Here is a 16,028-nt window from a genome sequence, read left to right on the forward strand (position 1 = left end):
ACTCTGAAAAGCTGCTGTAGTGGCCATCGCCCTCACTGCATGACCATACATACCCTTAGGTGGAATCAGCTTCTGAGGCGAATAACAGTAGTTAATGGCAGATACAAGCAACTGAGCGATGGTAGCTTTTGATGCTTGACTGCCTGGATTGTGTCCCACCAAAGGTGGCAAAGAGAGCATCAGATTTTCAGATCTTTTTAGTCCTGTGCAGGTAAAATGTAAGCGCCCTACAGACATGTAAGATGCGAAGGGTAGAGTCTCCGGAGGACTGAGGTTATAATAAAAAACATCAGCAGGACCACCTCCTCGTTAATATGGAAGTAGGAAACCACTTTGGGTAGGAAGGCCAGATGTGTGCTCAGCATGATCGTGTCCCTGTGAAAGAACATGTAAGGTACCGAAGCCAAGAAGGACTGTATCTCGCGCACTCCTAGCCAAAATGAGGGCAACCAACAGGGCCATCTTCCAAGAGAGGAACTTGAGTTCTGTGGAATGCAGTGGCTCAAAGTACTTACAGATTAGCGCAGATAAAACAATGTTCAGACCCAACCAGGGTGAGGCCTATTAATAGGTGGGTGCAACCACAGAAGGCCCTCCAAATGTCTGCAAACCACTTTATTTGTTGTTGAAAAGGACAACTTGCCCACATTCCAGTAGGCTCCATTAGTCGCTTAATAGTTGTGACGGGAACTGACGGGGATGCCTGAAGATGCCAGGTACAAGATGAAGTATAGTATGTTATCCAAGCCACTGGAAAGGAGGTTCATAACTTTTTCCAATCCCCGATGACAGAATCTGGCCCATTTACTTTGGTATTGAGACCATGTAGATTGCTTTCTGGCCGCCTGAATAATCTTCATGCTCTCGGCGGACAGCCCCAAGTGACCTAAAGCCAAGTCTTCAAGAACCAGACTGCTAAATTGAAGACCTGAGGGCATGGATGAAGGTTCTTGCCAAGTTCTTGAATCAGGATGCCATGCTACTTTGGAAGACGAATAGGGCCCAGCTCGTTCAGTCCCACCAGTTCAGAGTACCAAAACCAGGCTGGCCACTGTGGCACTTTTAGAATGAATGTGCAGTTTGCTACTTCTTTTTTTTTATTTTTTATTGTTTGGGTTCAAATATTGAACCTTTCAAAAATGGGATACAAAATCTTTAGATGCCATACTTAATTACATTATTTACATTTCATACTTATTTCATCATTATTCTTTCACACAAAATGTACAACTTCACTTAAATCAGTAAAAATCCATACTTCATCAATGGTGAATAATATCTAAAGAAAAAGGAAGCAGTGAAATACCTTTCCATCTCTACCGTGCATGTGCTGGTAATACCCTTCTGTTATATGTACACTGATTTACATCATTACATTTCATAGTAAAATGCATTATATGGATACCAAAAACATCCTGAGATTATGTTTCTGTTTTGAATATCTCATCGAGAAAGTGTATAATAGCAATACAGTCGGATAGATTAGGATTTGTATAAAGTCATTGCCAAGCTTGTGTTTCATTCATTGGGATTAATGAAACAGTGAGTTTGCCAAAATGATTTTTATGCCTATCTACAAGACTTGTGCACGTTATTAGGCAATGGTGCAAAGTCTCTTTATGAGACTTGTCATTACACCAACGACAATAATTTTGATTTTCTGAAATTTGTCGCCTTCTCGCTAAAATATCTTTTATATCAGCCATAAATTCGGTCTGAAGCGTAGATACTGTTTACGTATTTATGGCGATGGACATTTTTGTAGATAATCTGCTAGAATTCCCATTTTTTTATGTCCAAAAAGATTGATATCAAAGTCTTTCACATTTCTGCAATTGTCTAATGTCATGATCCAATCGTTTTGAAAGAGTTTGGTTTTGGCTCAATTAGGATTATGTATTGGCGTTTCTAAAGTAATATCAGCATCCGCCAAAATATTCAAAGCGTGTTGGGTCCATTTACCTAGAAAGGTATCTTTTGCTGAAAGCAAATACCGGGCTAAAATTCCCAAGACATTTATTGCTGAAATGTTTAACAAGCATTTTCTTAACAAGGTGCACCTATTCCGCTGTACATGAGAGTACAGCGATACCAACCCTAGTTCAAATCGAATTACAGCCCACAGAGTGCTATTTGGTAATTTTAAGACCTTTTTTCAGAATTTAGACTCAATTACATCCCAGTACTTACGATTTTTTGGTAGACTCGCTTCAGCGCCATATGATAGCACAGGTATTGCTTTTTGTTTGAAAAACATAACAATATGTTTATAAGAGTATTTTGCAAACTTATAAGTTTGAATTTTTGCTTGAGCTATTATTGTAATTTGCATTGAGTGGGCAATTCTTGTTCGTGGTCTTTCAAAGTCTTTGTTACCAGTACTCCCAGATACTTGTATAACAAGACTCTTTCGAGTGTTTCACTTCCTAACCGCCACTGCAAACGATTGATATTGACATTTGTATTGTTTTTACAGACCAAGATTTGCGTCTTAGCTGTGTTTATAGTGAGATTGTTCTTACAGACATATTGCTCTAAGGTGTTCAGCATGTTCTGTAATCCAATAGGTGTTTGTGACAAAAGGATTAGATCATCAGCATATAGGAGATAACTGATGGGTTGATTGCCTAATTTTGGAGCATCACTCATGATTTTCGGGAATATATGTCTCATATCAAGGATAAACATGTTGAATAGAGTCGATGCCAAAATGCATCCTTGCTTTAGGTCTCTTTGAGTGCGAATATGATCTGAAAGGGCTCCGTCCAAGGCTAGCCTGAGTTGAATGGAGGTGTTAGTGTGTAGTAGCATGATCAGAGCTAGCAAGGAGGCCGGACAATTGTAGCCTCTTAATTTCGGATAGAGCAAGACCCTATCAATCAAATCAAATGCGACCTTAAAATCCACAAATGCAATGTATAATGATTTCTTTTGTGTTGCATATTTAGATTTGATCACATTGAGGATTGTGACGTTTGGAATTGTGCCTGTTGCTGACACGAAACCGGCCTGAAAGGGGTCCAACAACTGGTTGTTCAAAGCCCAGCGATTGAATTCTTTCAGGATGATTCGGGCAAAGATTTTACCGGGCGCATCTAGTAATGCAATAGTTCTATAACTTTTCAGCATTTGCCGATCACCGTTTTTATATATCGGGACTGTGAGTGAGTGTCTCCATGTCTCTGGAATGGTTTGGGAATAATTGACTCGTGTGAAGATATTAAATAAAATCTTAGCCCAGATGGTCGGATGTTGTTTAAACACATAATTCGAAAGGCCGTCTGGGCCGCATCCTCTAGATCTACTTATAGATTTTATGCATAATGATACACCTAGAAGATCAAAGGCCAGGTGGAATTTAGTCGGTAGTGATAACGAGTCAAGGCTCACACAGTTTAAAGGGGGCGCATAGAGGGCGGAGAAATGTTTAACCCACTTGCCTTCAGTGACACCATTGGCCTGGATTGCCCCTTGGTTACCTGGAGTCACTTGATTCAGGATTGCCCAAGTTGTGGCTGTATTCTTAGATTGTAATGTACTTAACATGTTAGCGCATCTTTTTGGTAAAGAGAGGCGCGTTTTGCTTGTAGCCAATTCTTATATTGTGTCTTTATGCGAACCAAAGAAGCATACCTGATTTCACTAGGCAATTTTAGAGCCTCTTGTTTATCAGCTCTAAATTTTGATTTCCTGAACTTCAGGTCTTCATCATAACTATGGAGAGGGCGTTTTTGACTCAGTAGCTTATCCAGGATGCCTTTTAACATTTGTGGCATTTTGTTGTAAAAGGTATTGGGCCTCATTACGACCCTGGCGCTAAGTGAAAAACGATGGCGGTAAATGATTAAGGCCATCGATTTCCACTAGGTCCGATTATGACCCGTGACCGTTAACTACGAGGCCATTAGCGGCATCGTAGTTAACGCTGCCGCTAACTGCTCCAAGGACGCGCGCACGCGACCTCCCACACAGTAATTACCGGCATGGCGGAAAGGTACGCGAATGCCGAACCAAGCGGACATGCACCTAATGCCATCACCCAGCCCGTTAAGTACCTTACCGCCATGGTGCTAATTACGCCATCGCGAACCAACCGTAAATGGCCATGTAAAGTGAATCCAGCTGCCACAGGTGCACAGAAACAGCACAGGTGGAGGCAATACAGACTCAGGAAGTACAAAAAGAGCACACCCCACCCCTTCCCACACCCAGTCACACTCCACAATGATACCAATAGGACTAGCAATGTTGGGGCTGGAGGACCTGATAGCAATGCATTTGCTACAACAACAACAACAACAACAACAGGCAGCACAGAGGAGACGCAGGAGGAGAAGGAGGGCAAGGCAGGCCCAGCAAGCCCCACCAGCACAGCCAGTGCCACCACGCAGGCAGCCCCAATCCCACGCATCAGAGCCAATCCATTCAACCTCACTGCTGAGCAGATCCACACCCTGTAGCGTTTGGACCGGGACACCATCACCACCATCGTAGACATGACACACAACGACATCGTCAGCATGATAGAAACTCCAACCGCCATCCCACCCCGACTGAAGGTAGTGTCTGTACTCCACTTCCTGGCCACAGGCACCTACCAGCACACAGTGGGGCACTTGCATGGCATTTCACAACCATTATTCTCGCGTACACTTATCCAAGTGCTCGATGCCCTCCTCAGGCACACAGACGACCACATCTCATTACCACGGACTGCCCAGGAGATTGCAAACACCAAAGCGGGTTTCCATGCACTAGCCGGCATACCTGGTTGCATTGGTGCCATCGACTGCAACCATGTGGAATTGGTGGTTCCACATGCCATGGAGGTACCGTACCGCAACCGGAAACAATTCTACTCAATCAACGTGCAAATGGTCTGTGACTCCAACAGGATCATCACACATTGTTGTGCCCGATTCCCCGGTCAACCCATGATTCAATGGTCCTGAGGACCTCCACAATACCACGCTACATGGAGCGACATGCAGGCCCAAGATCCTGGCTAATCGGTGAGTCTAATGTCATGACCATGGAAATGTGAAGTGGGTAGGTGAACGACGTACCAATGCATACTCCACCTGGCTGAAAGGGGGGGGTGATGCATACTCCACCTGGCTGAAAGGGGGGGGAATGATGCATACTCCTCCTGGCTGAAAGGGGGGGGGAATGATGCATACTCCACCTGGCTGAAAGGGGGGGGAATGATGCATACTCCACCTGGCTGAAAGGGGGGGGAATGATGCATACTACACCTGGCTGTGAGTAGCAGAGACAACGGAGCCAGATCATACCCTAAAGCAACCCAAACTTCACCCAACACCAGTAAACCCAATACATGATGTTGCAGCCCTACCATGTGAATGAGGTCGTGTCCCAACCATGACACAACCATCTGCAAGTGCATTGTACCAATTCAGACCACATTGACTACAACAAAATGCACCTACATGCACGTCACCAAACACCATCAACCGAAAGGCCTGTCCCCCATAACTGCGCACGAAGGAGGCACATGACGGACAGAAACATCAACACACCATTACACAGACAGCAGGGCCCCCAAAATGTCCCTATCAACATTAGTATTGCTCACTGGGGTCATGATGAGGCCGACAGCAATGTTGCAATGATGTGAGCATTGACATCACAGGACACGTGCCAGACCACCAAAACAAACAGCATGAACGAACACAGTGGATGGGCACTCACAAGGCACTCGACCCCTCTGCATACATTGGTTGATGGCATGCAAAACAGGCCATGAGAGCCAGGAGCATATACCGGTCGCATAGTGTGAATCAATTAGTGCATTTAGAAGTGGTCCAAAGTAACAGTTGGATGCAAGCCATGGTGGCACATCATGTTCTGAATTAGACGTCATGACTGACACATACATTCTCGCCCACATACAGGTGATGCAGGCTATCCCCTGAAGAGGTGGCTCCTTACACCAGTCCGGAACCCACAGAACCAGCACGAGGAGGACTTCAACCGTGCACATACACGTACCCGTGTGGTCATTGAGCAGGCATTCGGCCTCTTGAAGGCACGGTTTCGCTGCCTCAGCAGGTCTGGCGGGGCACTCCTGTACCGCCATGAGAAGGTGGCAAAGATGGTCATGGCATGTGTCATGCTACACAATATGTGCGTCAGACGAAATGTGCCCCTGCCCCCTGACGCAGAACTGCAACCACCTGACGATGAGGATGAGGAGGGTGCAGGAGGGACCGCACCTCATGGAGGAGGCGATGCACAGGAGGGGCGTGAAATGCGTCAAAATATCATCGACCAATGCTTCTAGCACACACGGCTGGTGTGTATCACATGGAGACGGCACTTGGGGCACTGTGTGTCTCTGGGTCATGCACACTGTGGACTGTACGCCAATAAAGCACACATACGCAATGAAAATGTCCACACATTTGATTTGGGAAAAAGGAAAATGTGTATTTCAATTGTAAATTCTTGTGACACACCCCTTCCCCCCTCCCCCATGAACACCCCAACACACCCCCTCCCCCCTCCCCCTGAACACCCCAACACACCCCCTCCCCCCTTCCCCCTGAACACCCCAACACACCCCCTCCCCCCGCCGTCCTCTCCCCTGAATAACCCAACTAACACCCTGTGAGTGGCTAAAGATGCCTGTAACAGTGGGCACACGCTATTTTAAGCCCCCTCTCCTGGCCCCCGGGGCATCCCTGCCTGTGGAGCGCAGGTTCCGTCCTGATCGTCGGACGGGGCTGCTTTGGGCAGAACTGGCAGCGGAGGATGTCCCTGGCTGCTCACGTGCATACATGTCCTGAAGGGTGTGGGACAGCTCCGAGAGCACACGGCGCACGGCGGCAAGTTCCCCACAAATGTCCCTTGAGGTGGACTGCATTGCAGCCCTCAGGGTCTCTGTGCTCCGCTCAATTTCGGACCTTAGGGTCTCCGCAGATTGTTCTATGGCTGCCCTAGCCCCCCCACATTCCGCAGCATGCTCATTGAGGAGCGTGGACAGCTGTTGCTGACGTGCAAGGACATCCTCAAGGGACTGTTGCCTCTGCTGGGCCATGCCCATTGCAGGTGGTGTCACGGAGGGGCTGCTCCCCTCCTGTGGACTTTCAGCAGGGCATGGGGTGGATGGCCAGTCCTCCTCCTCTGGTTGCCCCTGTGTGGGATCCTCATGGGGGCTGGTATGGGACAAACAGGGGGAATGAGGCAGGTCAGTGGGGCGTCCAACATCGGGCTCCTCTGTATCGGAGTCAGAGCATGCTGCAATGGCAGCTGTTTCACCTATGGTGCTGCTGCCTGCAGAAGCAGTGCCTTCGGTGGTGGACAATGTGGGGATGTGTGGTGCTGCAGCTGCTGGTCTGCTGCCTGCTGGGGTGCCTGTCGGTGGCCCGTCCTGTGTGCTGGCAGAGGATTTTGCCTGCTGCGGGGTCTGGCTCACTGCAGCTGAGGTGGAGCGTCTGTGCACGGTGGTCTTGGCCCTCTTGGCTTTTTTTGTGGCAGGGGTGTCCTCATCCTCGGGGTTGGATTCTGAGCCTGTGGTGGAGCAAAGGAGGGAGAGCGTTATTGATGGGTCTGCGGACATTGGAATGGCAATGATTGACATGATTTTGGTCACTAGATGAGGCACATTTGAGGCAGGGGCATGCAGGTTGTCTCCTTTTTGTGTGGAATAAGGATGGAGGTATGTGGGTGCCTGCAGTTAGGGTGTGCATGCTACATGTATACAGGGTGGAGGTTGCATGTGGCTGTGGGCAGTGTCCAGCTGATGTGTTGCATTTACACTCTAGGGCAACATTGTGCTACACATGAATGGACTTCAGTGACTATAGCATGTCTTGATTTGAGACACCTACCTTCATCGCCTGATGTCGGCGCTCCTTTTTCCATCCCTCCTACACCTTCGATGCCTTCCATGCCTATTGCGCTGGCACATATTTCCTCCCATGGTTGGAGTTTGATACGGGAGTCAGATCCTCCCCCAGTAGCCAGGCCCAGGTTGCGATTAGCGGAGATGATGCTTCTGACGCGGAGCCTCAGGTCATCCCACCGCTTCCTGCACTGCTGTGGGTTGCGGGGTACAGTCCCCACCGCACTGACACGCTCTGCCACCAGGGACCATATGGCCTTCTTTTTGGCTATTGCTGGCCTGGTCATTTGCATAGAAAATACTACGGCAGCATTGTCCTGAAGAGTCTCAGCGAGCATGGTCAGTTCCTCCCGAGAAAATCGGTCCTGGCGCTGCCGATCGCATGCCTTCTTCACAACTTTGGGCATTTTTATGTAGGTAATTGGGTGGGTGATGGGTTGGGACAGGTCTCAGAGTTGGATCTGGTATGGTTGGGGAGGATGGCAATGGATTGTGTTTTTCAAGATGGCCGCCGTGCTGTTTCCCGTTCCACCGCGACGACGCTACTTCCGGTTCTGCTTATTTACGGTGACCGCTAATTACGGTCACCGCTAACTACGGTGTCCGCTCACTACGGTCGCCGCTAAAATGGGTGGCGGTAGTGCACCTTGCACGGCGTACGATGCCGGTAGGGGCCGTTTCCGCCATGGCGTAATTTACATTACCGCCATGGCCTAATGCTTGTGCGCGATGGGCCGGAATGTGACGCTCTTTCCGCCATCGATCGACGGCGTAAACGTTCATTACGAAATGGCAGTAATATCAGATACTTACCACCTGGGTCGTAATGACCTCCCTTGTCTGGTTGAGATCATAGAGTCACTTGCGTTATATTCCTGAGTAAAAAGTTGTTATAGAGCCACAAATTTGGCTCCGAGCATCAGAGTCTATTTCACCTGCATTGATAGTTACGCCAGTTAAATAAGCAGCCTTGTGGACTCTCCCCTGAGTATGGCTTGTCAACCATTTCGCTGTAAACTGATCATGGTCACTTTCATTTACTTTCAACACTCAAAAGTCTTCTACAACAGGAAAAAGAGTAGCACTCACAAAGATATAATCAATTGTGGCAGCGCTGCTTCCGCGGCGCCATGTGGAATGAGCTGGCATATCCGCTTCACACGATTCATTAAGCATTATCAGATTAAATGTTTTGATAAAATGTTTCCATGATTTTATTCTACTAGAATCTTTTATATTAGATTTTCTTATGCAGTTCAGATTTAGATCACCTGCTATTATTATGTGGTGAACCGAAGCATCTTGTGATGTCAATATCATTAGTTCAGTAAGATCTTCCATGAATCGTGTGTCCGATATGCCTGTGGATTCCAATACAAATGTATTATCGCATAAACACAGTTATGAGCCGTGATTTTTACCATTTGCATAAACTGATTTGGCATCGGCCAAAGTTCCAGCTTTAACTTTACCTGCAATTAGTAGGCCTGAAGTGGGATGCCCGTGAAGTGCTTTTCTAGCAGCATTTAAGAATATATCATAACCATCCTACAGAGGAGGCTCTAATAGCCATGTCTCTTGTAACAAAATGATGTCATATTTCTAGAGTTTTTTGAATTGCCTATCAAGTGTTTGAAACCTCTAGTATTCCAACTCATTAGTGAGAGAATTACATTTTGGCTCTCTAGTGCTAGTTATTTTTGTGTATCCCCTTCTTTGCATGAACATGTAATTTGGGTCACCTGTTTGTTGTGTGTGTAAGAGGTTCTTGCATTGGCGACCTCTCGTCTAGTAGACAGTGTTCCTATGCTCTGAGCTTCTTCCGCTAGTATTATAAAGCCCAGTTTAAACCGATGTTCTTTTGCTAGCCATATAGTATTCTGTATGACTCTGGAGTGCATCCATAGTCTTACAGATGACACGCTATTGTCCTTTATGAACTCTACTAAGGCTATGTCCGTTGGCATGATGTCTTCCAGCTGCGGAATGTCAGAGAAAATTGCCAACACTGAGCGTCTGTTCAGATCATATTGAGTGACGGGATAAGGGCGACAGGTCAGGGTTAAAGAGTAAGGGGCCAGACGTTTAACTGTTAAATTGGGGACTTTTCAACTGGAGCCACCGCTAGCTTCCTTGTTGGTCATATCTGCTCCCCTTCCATCACTTGAGCCCATCATGTTGGCAAGGGCTGTCTGTATCAGCTGTAAAGCTTGTGCCGGAAGTAAGGATGGGTCTGGGTTATGTTTAGGTACTTGGAGGACAGGCACTTCATTGACTTGAGCTATCGACACACTCTGCGAAATCACAGATTTGATGACTGAAACAGGGGTTTTTCTACAATCTAATCCTTGTGAATCCGTGTGGTTTGGGTCAGTAACGGCTTCCTCCGCGTGGACCCACAAGGACTCTTTATAGGGAGCAGGTTGGGGCTGCACATATGAGTTCACCACCCCTTTCCTCTTGATTATACTAGCTTGGGGTAGGCTTACCCTATGCTCATCCATGTAGGCATCCACTGCTTTGCGAATCTCCTTACGCTGATGTGTATCTGCCTCCATAACTTGAGAGTTTTTTGTTTTGGCAGATTTGTCATTCGATTATTGCAGGGTCATCGCTTTGACCAGATTATCTAATCGGGCATATAACATGGTCAATAAGTCAATGGTTTTTGTGCCACAACCTGCTTTCTCTAATTCTTGACGATATATTTTTGGTATCGCCTTAGATGTTATGATAGAATTCTTCCTTGGCTTTGGCATTGTAAGAGCCTTAAAGAACTGTTTTGTTTTCGATGTAATAATTTTGGTCAAAGCTTTCTGGTTCTTCGACAATTTGGTGTGGGCAGCTGTTTCATTTGAAGCTATTTTGACATTATCAAAGATGGTATAAGCAGCTTTCTTATCCTTAGGCAGTTTCGTAAGAGGCTGCTGAGTGTCCTCTACCACTATTGGTACCGCATGCTGTGGATTGGGTGTGACATGCTGAGTGTCTTCTACTAGAACAATCACCGCATTGGATGTTTGTGGTGTAGTACTCACATCTTGAATAAGGCCGTTGATCATTGGAATGGCACTCTGAAGTGGCATTTTTTCGAAGGTCCATCGCTAGCCTGGGTACCCTGAGAGATGCTCTTCCAAATGAGCTCCTCTTTTCTAGTCGGTCCCATTACTTTGTTCTGAAGGAAAGCAGTGGTTTCTGCCTACCATTGTAAGATTGTTTCTATTTGGGTATGTTGTATGTTCATTTTGCCCTCTAACGTTTGAAATAGCTTAGTCATGGTCTGAAGGGCTAAATTCAATGTGGTGAACGTAACTTCTAATACTTTAGACATCGGATCAATTTGTGCCGTCCTGCGGGGCGACTTAGGATTTTCCCTCGCTTTTCTTGGAGTGGGGGCAATATAGGAGGCTATAGAACCTATATTTGATTGACTTGCATCAATAAACAAGACCGGGGACCTCGACAAATTATCATGCATAGATTCCACAGAGAAGCTCAAATTCGGCAAATCAATGTCAATCACAACCTCTTCTTCATTCCTTGGCTGTGGTGTCTGTGGTTGAACTATATTTTCAACTGTAATTGCCACCATACTTAAAAGCATGCAGTCTGTGGGTGAAACATATGCGGAAGGCAACTCTGGTATTAATGGAGGCACAAGCTCCGTGTCCACGGTGTTCATCGGAGGAGAGTTAGGGTCTGCTTCTCTTGACGCCCTCTCCATTCTAGTGCTTGTAGTTGGTTTTTTTGTAAGTTCGTTGAGGTGGTTCCAATTCGAATGTCCTTACAATATTTACGAATATCAGACATTACGTCTTCCTTACAAGCCAACCTTTTCAATTTGGAGAGCGTTCTGCCCCTTGGCAGAAGTAGTTATATTTAGAACTCGTTTGAGTCCACTCACAGATTGCGAGCGAACTCTTGCGGCATTTCCAGGCAGCATTAGTGCTAGAGGCATGCCTGTTTTTAGGGAGGGACCATTGAATTGCATCGTACTTCGTGAATAAGCCCTCGCTTGATACACGCAACTCTTTGGATTACAGAAAATCTGTGCAGCACGCTGTGGCGTTGCCCCTTTAAGGGTACGCACGCGACGGAGTGACGTATGCTCCGTCGCGTGCGCTGTTAAATAAACGGGGCGGTTCCTGGTAACGACAGATCACCGGGGAGCCCACACCAACAACATCTCTGTCTCCGTGTATCACTACCACGGGGGTGGGGGGCTCACGGAGGCGGATCACAGGAGACCGCCAACAGTGGCGACGAGGCCCGGATCGCTTCCTGGGACAAGCGGGGAGTTTCGTCGGGAGCGCAGATGATCGCGTGTGAACGCTCCGACGAACTCCGGCCGCAGAGAAGGAAGCGACGCACGCGGCCGGCGGCCATTTTGATCATTAGGCCTCGGAGACTCACGGCTTCGTAACGAAGCGCCGGTGAGCCATCCGGACACAATTTTTGGGAATTTCAGCGGCGGATGGTCGCTGAACACAGCACATGTCAGTTCCAAAAGGAAATTTTGACATTTTCACTACTATTATCGAGGAGAGGCACGGAGACTCCATGGAAAGCCTGCTGTTACACTAGGGGTCTCTTCCTCTACTCAATTTTTGGACACCTCATTGTCTGCATGCCGGCTGGTGTGACACCTCCACGAAGATCACGGCTGGTGGTGAGTTGCGGCCCCTTTCTTCTCAATCCTTTGGGGTGCCTGTGCGCTTTCCACCATGGATCAAGCTGCTGCTGCTGCTGCTGCTGCTGTCGCTCCTGTACCTCCGCCTGCTCCTCTGCCGAAACCACCGGGGTCCCTACAGCCAATGCCTGAGTTTGATATCTCGGGTGCTCCATCTAGCCTGGGACAGAGGTGGAAGATGTGGATGGATAGGCTGGAGATGTATTTCAGGGCCACAATGGAGACAACGGACGACGGCAAGCTGGCCACTCTCCTATACTCTGCTGGTCCTGCGGTGCATGAGGTATTTATGTCCCTGCAGCCGGTGGACGGATCGTTTGCGGCGGCGAAGGAGGCACTCCACAATCATTTTCTGCCGATGGCCAATGCAGACTATGAACGTTTTCTTATGGGAACGGCTCGACAAAAAGATGATGAGACTCTGGATGTGTTTGTTGGGTGGCTGCGGCGATTGGCAGCACCTTGTGCCTGGAACGACCCTGAGGTTATGATTCAGAACCAACTCATTCAGGGGTGCAGCTCTGGGAAACCGAGTGAAACTCCAAAAACCCTCCACTGTACCTGTGAATCCACGGCGGACCTGCTGGTGTGCCCCCCCCCCCTCCCACGCCGAAAGTGGCGAAGAGGCAAAGAGGCATCCAGCAGGTAGCTCGGCAATACAAAAATTGCGATTTCTTTCTTTCTGGAAGGCAAAAACAATAGATATAATATCTATTTTACTGCTACTGAGTGAACTGTGGAAACAAAGCTGAGTGTTCAGTTCAGGAAATACTGTGTGAAGCGTCTTCAAAGCTCAAAGTCCAAGCATGTAGCAGAAGCGCAGAAGCAGTCCGCCAGGCAAAGCGGCACTCAGCAGGTACTCCACTCGGTGCACGCGGGCACCTCTCTTTGGGTCCTCACGCCGAAAAGGGGGCGGCGTGGCCTAGTTCGGCAATACAAAAATTGCAATTTCTTTCTTTCATGTGAAGCAGCTTCAAAGCACAAAGTCCAAGCACGTAGCAGGAGCGCAGAGGCAGTCCGTCAGGCAAAGAGGCACTCAGCAGGTACTCCGCTTGGTGCTGCTTCTTTTAGTTTGGTCAATACTCTGGAGATCAATGAAAATGGTGGGAAGGCGTAGAGGAACTCCCCCCCATCCAGGGAATGTTTAGAGCATGTCCGAGAAAGCCTGTGCCCGCGCTGCCTGGAGAAACATAGCAAAGATACTTTTTGGTCTGGCATGACACGAACATTTCAGTCTCAGGAGGACCCCACTGCTGGCAGGTGGGATGCAGAGCCATGGGGTTTGATCTCCTACTCGTATTTTCCATGGTTCAGCCTGCCGAGGACATCCGCTTTCTCGTTCAGAACACCCCTCAGATGGACTTGCTACAGCAGTATATTGTGTACAAGAGCTCATTCCCAGATCGATATTATCCAGCGGACATCAAGCTTTCCGTTTCTACCAGGGCCGATTTTTTCCTGATGTTCGGTAGGAATGCTCACAGCGCATAGGTGATGGCTTGCAGTTTCAAAGCATTTATGTGTTGTGTCTTCTCCTGTTTAGAAAACAGCCCAAAGTGACTTCCCACCCGCATAGGGATGACTCTGTCGCTATGACAACATCAGCTGGAGGCTCCTTGAGGGGAGCCACTGTAAGAGGTACACCACAGGCACCCTGGCAACTCACAAGTAGTAAAAACCAATCTGGAGGCGCACTTAGAAAACACTCAAATTAGAGAAAGTCAACACACTTGTGGAGATTACCAAACTAAACCTAGAAGACATACATCACAGATTCCTGGGGGGGAAAAACAGACACTCCACAATTGGAATACCAGAACACTGGAACTATACGCCCTGAAATATTTCACCTCATCAAAACAAAAACAAGCAACCAGATGGTTCACAAACGACACACCCTCAAAGGGTAAAGGAGGGTATTGTGTGTTTGCTATGTACTAGATGCGGGTGGAAACAGGATTGGGACTGGACAATGGTGTGGAGGGAAAAAAAGAAGCTCGGTCAGAGAGTCAGATGGCTCAGATGAAGGAGCTGAAGGAGTGTCCCAGCGCAATGCAGCAGGTGGAAAAGTGGTGAATTGGTGGGCAAGGATGGGGCAGTGAGCGTGGGCCAAGCCCAATAACAGAAGGAAAATCCACGTTATGAACGTTGGGTTGGAGTAGAAAACTAGGACTGTGCCGCGTCCACACTCACCTACAGGAACCTCGGATTCTAATGTTCAACCCATGTCCCGCCCTCTCCAGTTACCAAATCTCAAAGAGGAAATGATAAGCCTTAAAGAATGGATGACCTGCCCCTGTCTTGCCTCCAACCAATCATGAGTTGTGTGAGGGGCAGGACAGGAAGTCAGGCAGGTTTTGTTTTCTTCCAATTGTATTTGCCACAAACCTTTACTCTCGCAAGCGGGCTGTACTCAGCCGGTGTTTTAGCCAAGCACTAGCGTGGCAGTCAGGTCGAGTTTGAGCAAGCCATTTAAGCTCGGCCAGCCTGGGCCTCCTCTGGATCGTCCAGCTCTGTCATGAATGCGCACATTCTTTTGTGCGCTCATAAAGATCATTCGTTTTTTCTTTATTGCTGTACCAATTTGGAAATTCGTATGCTCCCTTTTTTAGGTTATAATAAATAAGAAGCATTTAAAAAAAAAAATGACATTTATTCGATGCACCTTAGACACTTTTTGAGTGTCTAAGGTGTCTAACCATTATATTAAAAAAGTCACAAGGGGGGCAAGGATGGGGTGGTGTTCAAACAAAGTTAGGTGTTTCATAAAAAATATTGAAAGTTCGAATTTACATATTTTGACTGTCAATGTGCCGGTTGCAGGAAGGAGTAGTGTTGATGCATTTTGGTTGTGTCAACGACTCTTGTGGTTTAGGCAGGTAAATGGTTGGCGCTGCTTCTTATTCGCGCGCATCATCCTCACAAATACACAGCGTGCCCATAATTATTTTAAATCAAAACCCTTTTTTATTATTACACTTGTGGTCGACCTACAGGCAGTAGCAATGCTCTGTAGTTCCTGTTAACCATAAGTCATTTTTAAGCTGCCACTGCCATCTATTGGAAATAGATAACTTCCCTTCACATTAGATGCGAGGCCTTTTACAAGCACTTTAAATGATCCAGAATATCCTACATCGAAACCCCCAATATCTGGTTTCTAGTCTAGATTGGCTCCAAGTAAGCAAAGGTGTGCTTGTATTGTGAATGATCTACGCCTAAGCCTCTAGTCCTTTGCTTGTGGTGGGAAGATGAGAGGGTAGCTTAATTGAGAGTTGGAAAAGGTGGGAGCTGGTCGCACACTAGGTTTCGGATCCGGCCCTTTCAAGCTTTCAATTGTGAGGAACCATCACACCTTGGTGGTGGGGAGGTGTGTGTGGTGGAGGGGGTTGTGACTGAAAGAAAAAGTAGTAGCTTAAGTGGTCATTACGGCTCCCAAGCCACTATCTTTCTACCGCTTTGAAGATGCCC

Source organism: Ambystoma mexicanum, chromosome 2p, assembly GCF_040938575.1.
Source record: "Ambystoma mexicanum isolate Mex_15411 chromosome 2p, UKY_AmexF1_1, whole genome shotgun sequence".
In the NCBI taxonomy this organism is placed as follows: domain Eukaryota; kingdom Metazoa; phylum Chordata; class Amphibia; order Caudata; family Ambystomatidae; genus Ambystoma; species Ambystoma mexicanum.